This window comes from Leopardus geoffroyi, chromosome A3, assembly GCF_018350155.1.
Source record: "Leopardus geoffroyi isolate Oge1 chromosome A3, O.geoffroyi_Oge1_pat1.0, whole genome shotgun sequence".
NCBI classification, from domain to species: Eukaryota; Metazoa; Chordata; class Mammalia; order Carnivora; family Felidae; genus Leopardus; species Leopardus geoffroyi.
Window position 1 is genome coordinate 28,406,047 of NC_059336.1, and position 5,299 is coordinate 28,411,345.

The following is a 5,299-nucleotide window of genomic DNA, read 5'->3' on the forward strand; positions in this document are numbered from 1 at the left end:
TGAGCTACTTCACACTTTGGATATCTGACATTATTTATTTATTCACGTTTTGGGCTCTCCACTAGCATGTAAGGTCCTCGCCAGCAGTGCCCTTCTCTGCCCTAGCCTGTGTTTACTCCGGGCACCTAGAAAAACATTAATCACAGGGCTGGCATACCATAAATCTATTCTGTGGTTAGCTGAATTTATTTCCCTAAATCTTGGGCATGTGCTGCCTTGAGAAATGGATGAATTAATTTTAGAATAGGCAAAACTACAGTGGTAATTATCACACAGACCCAATAGTGTACCCGTTCCACAAACCCACTGGCAAACATTTCTACCTTCCTAATAAAGCGGACAGCTGTTTTTCCCTGTGTGCCCTGCCGGACAGCTGCTGCAAGCCCAGCCTCCGATGGGTCCGTCGTCAGTCTGCCCTATGCATGCATGGAACTCATCAGACACACTCTGGGCGGAAGCCAGGAGAGCGCTGCCCTTGGCATTTTTATTTTAATCCATTTTGGTGTCAGCTGTCCCTCACTAAGTCACCGAATTTAATTAGAGGGTTGAGTGAAAACCCCGAAACTATGGCTTCTTGGTGATTCCTAAGAAGCCACAGTAGTCCAACACCGTAATCAAAGTGAACCCACATATATCCAGGGAGTAGGCACGCGGTAAGGGAATTATTCTTACAGACACACATCCCACATGTGTCAAAGATAAATCTGGGTCCAAGACAGTATTAACAAAGCTGGTTTACACATAAACTTGCGGAGAGGACCCTTCTACCCCCACCCTTGTTTCGGCGGGGGCTCAACGGTGTCAGAGAGTACGTTTTACTAAGAAGGAAATACTGTCTCCTTGAAAACTGATCTGCAAGGGTAGGATTAGTGGGGTGAAGGGGCACTCGCTGGTCTTCCAGTACATTTGGCCATCCTCGGTTGGCTGCAAGGCGGGCCCGCGAGCAGTTGGGGGACATTTCAAAAGAGGAAAGGGCGGAGGGTTTTCTGTGGCCAGCAACTTCCTAGAACAAGTGGGGGTCGACAGAATGGTTTTTTGTAATCAAGCTGTCATCATGGTTACTGGGAGGGTGGGGGGTGGCTGCTTTCCTGCAGAAAGTTCCTCACACGATCAGCAAATTTAAAATCATTACAATTGTAGAGTTGAAAGTGATCTTAAAATGCATCTGCTCAGGCGCCTGGGTGGCTCAGTCGGTTGAGCGTCCGACTTCAGCTCAGGTCACGATCTCGCAGTCCGTGAGTTCGAGCCCCGCGTCGGGCTCTGGGCTGATGGCTCAGAGCCTGGAGCCTGCATCCAATTCTGTGTTTCCCTCTCTCTCTGCCCCTCCCCCATTCATGCTCTGTCTCTCTCTGTCTCAAAAATAAATGTTAAAAAAAAAATTAAAAAAAAAAATGCATCTGCTCGTTTTGACCCATCACCCCGTGGTCTTCACCCCAAGTGCATTCAGTGAATGGAAAACCTCAGAAACAGGGTGATCCGGTGTCTAAGCCTTAGCAATCGGCAGAAGCAGAACTAGAAAGTCTTCCTGAATCCTAGCACCGTGGATAGAAACGCCATGCTTCTCAAAAATAAAACAAGAAGGAAAACAATGAAAATACGGCCAGTAGCAGCCTAAACAAGCTCTGGCTGGGCCCAAAGGATACCCCCTGCTTCCTTACTAACAGAGTCCTGACCTCAGGGGCTCTGGGCTTGGGCGGGGGCGGGGAGGGGGTGGGGGGACTGAGCCCTTCCCCAGCAAAGGGATGAGAGTCCTCAACTGGTCCAAATCAGCCAATTCTCCAGATTTCATTCTCACCAGTGAACATGAGGGAAAAGTGGGTGGCTGGGAGGGCATCTGGAAAAGAAAGTTTGAGTTTTTTTTAGGAGCTGATGGAAGTGATATTTTCTGCTGTGGGACACGGGTGGGGTTGTTTTCCATGTGTGGGAAAAAGGCTTATACAACTTGGCAACGGGAACTGAGAATCAAAATCTCTTTTGACCCTCTGATCTCCCTTCTAGTATGTTATCCTATAGAATCAAGGTTATTTAGGAAAGAAAAAAAAAATGAACACGTTCAAAGACATACTGGCTTTTTGTTTTAATAACAGCAAAAAATTGGAACTACCCCAAGTATCCAAGAACAGAGTGTCAGGAAACACTGTGGCGAGACTTTGAAACAGGTCCCCCCTAACCCGTCTGCACTTAATGGGGTGTTCAACGTAGTCCACACACTCTTTAAGCAACTTTATAATGATGTAAATTGAGGGAAACAGATAATGTAGATGACTCTTGTCCACACAGATACAAATTGTACACTCTAAAGTCCTAAATGTAACCGATTATTACTGTGTGGATATTGGCCGATTTTGCCAGTTTTGTGTCTACTAAGCAAATTCATTTCAGCATTCCTACTGGGCTTATTATATTTTTATTTCCTCTTTGGATTCTCCTTTGAACCAATTAAAACATCTTACTAGTTCTCTCACTAATGAACAAGTTAAATAAAATCTTTAACATGTTTGTTTTGTACTTGAGTCATGATTTGACTTTCTAAAAAATAAATATCCTTTAGCAAGGTAGTTAAATTTAGTACATTCATTTGATCTTACTTACAGCCCTCTTCAAAATAGTTATAAAGACCATATGGCAACATGGACAAATCCTCTTAATAAAACAGTACGTGGAGGGAAAAAAAACCGGAATGCAAAATTTGTACTAGGCTGTGATTAGAACCAAAAATTCTAAGTGCCCAGGGAAATACTACAAGGGAAGGAGAAAAAAATTAAAGTGTGATTTGTTAGGGTGGTAGGACCCTAGAGATTTGTTTTTTGAATCCTGACTTTTTATTATTCTGTTCTGTTATACATTAAAACTAAGAGAAGGGCACCTGGCTGGCTCAGTTGGTAGCACATGTGACTCTTGACCTTGGGGCTGTGAGTTCAAGTCCCAGGATAGATGTAAAGATGACTTAAAAATAAAAATCTTTAAGGGGTGCCTGGGTGGCTCAGTCGGTTAAGCATCCAATTTCGGCTCAGGTCATGATCTTGTGAGTTGGAGCCCCGCATCAGGCTCTGTGCTGACAGCTCGGAGCCTGGAGCCTGCTTTGATTCTGTGTCTCCCTCTCTTTCTGCCCCTCCCCCATGCACATTCTGTCTCTCCCTCTGTCTCTCTCTCAAAAATAAGTAAATATTTAAAAACATTTTTTAAATTAAAAATCTTTAAAAAAAAAGTTAAAAATAAAATTAAACTAAGAAAGAAAGGGCCCATTTGAATTTCGTATTGTTGCTGTAACAGATTACCACAAAGTTGTGGTGACTTAAAACGACACACATTTGGGGGTGCCTGGGTGGCTCGGTCGGTTAAGCATTTGACTTCAGCTCAGGTCATGATCTTGCATTCATGGGTTCAAGCCCTACGTCAGGCTCTTTGCTGACAGCTCAGAGCCTGGAGCCTGCTTCAGATTCTGTGTCTCCCTCTCTCTGTCCCCTTCCCTGCTCATGCTCTGTCTCTCTCTGTCTCTCAAAGATGAATAAATGTTAAAAAAAAGAAAATACGACACACATTTATCATCTTAACAGTTCTGGAGGTCATAAGTCCCAAATGGGTCTCATCGGGCTAACACCAAAGTGCTATTAGCCAGGCTGGTTCCTTCCAGAGACCCCAGGGGAGAAAGGTCTCCTTGTGTTTTCCAGCTTCTAGAGAAGCTACACCACAGTCCTTGGCTTCTAGTCCCTTCTTCCATCCTCAAAGCCAGCAAGCAAGGCATCTTCAGATGTCTTTCCCCTGACTCCTCAAGACTCTGTGATTCTACTGACCCACCTACGTAATCCATGATAACCTCCCACCTCGGGTCCGGAGCATAAGCACATCTGCAAAGCCCCTTTCAGCTTGTAACCTTAGTGACAGGCCCCGCCTAACTAAGTTCCAGGAGAAGGGATGGCTTCCCTGTCGCTTCCAAGTGAGCGTACCACACTGAGTGCTGAGTACAAGAGCACACAGTGCAGGATCTCATTTAAACTGAATTCCCGGGGCGCCTGGGTGGCGCAGTCGGTTGAGCGTCCGACTTCAGCCAGGTCACGATCTCGCGGTCCGTGAGTTCGAGCCCCGCGTCGGGCTCTGGGCTGATGGCTCAGAGCCTGGAGCCTGTTTCCGATTCTGTGTCTCCCTCTCTCTCTGCCCCTCCCCCGTTCATGCTCTGTCTCTCTCTGTACCAAAAATAAATAAAAACGTTGAAAAAAAAAAAATTAAACTGAATTCCCAATGGGCACTACTGTAATAGGAAAATAAAATGACAGTTGCCTCTTGAGGTAGGGTGGAGACTGAGAAAGGGCAAAAAGGAATTTCCTGGGATGACGGTCCTATTCTGCATCTTGATGGTGTTTCAAGGGACAAAAGTATAAACAAACGCTAAATTCTAACATGTATTTAGGGGGAACTGTAGTGATGTCTGGCATTTATTCTGAAAGGTGATACGAAAGGATGGACTGGGAGAGGGACGGGGGGATGTGTGAGGAGTAGGTATAGTAAAGTGTTCATGGTAGAATCTTGGCGGGGGGGGGGGAGGTATACAAAGGTTCACTATAAAAATCTCTCACTGTCGTTCGATGATTTTTATAAGGGAATTTTGGAAAAAACGAGCTGTGACCCCGAAATATTGCTCCAGTGACTTCAAACAAAGAGACAGATTTGGAAAATCGTCAGGCAACTCCTTGAACAAGCTCTCTCCAGAAAAATCTCTCAACCAGGGCACCTGCGGAAGGTGTTTATAAAGGTGTGGGAGTATTACCGATGGTCTCCGTCACAAGGGAGGAGGGGGGTATTGCTCATACACACAGGGTAGGGGCCGGGGAAGCTAGCAGCCAGCCTCCCACCATGACAAAGAACCTCCACCCCAATGTCACCAAGGAACACCAATTCAAAGCCCCGGTCTTCCCTTCGTCACCCTCCATCACTTTGCTGCAGCACATCCTCAACTGGGTGGTGGCTCATCTCCTGACAGCTGGTCGCCGCCTCCCACTTCTTGGTAACTCCAGAGAACCCGGCTGAGCGCTCTACTCAGAACACATATTGGGTAAGACATTTGAGGGTGTGCAGCAGGGGGAGGAGGGCGCTCCCTGATAGTTCTCTCCACCAGTGGAGTTACAAACGTACCACTGCCCCCCTACCCCCAGAGGGGCCAACAGGGAAGGACATGCCTGCGGCAGTCCTTCTGCCAAAACACAACCTCCAACACGACATCCCCGCTGTCACAGCCCCTACCCCACCCCCTGGACCAAACGGCCCGAGGAAGCACCTGAAAGTAACCGCCATCACACAGTGC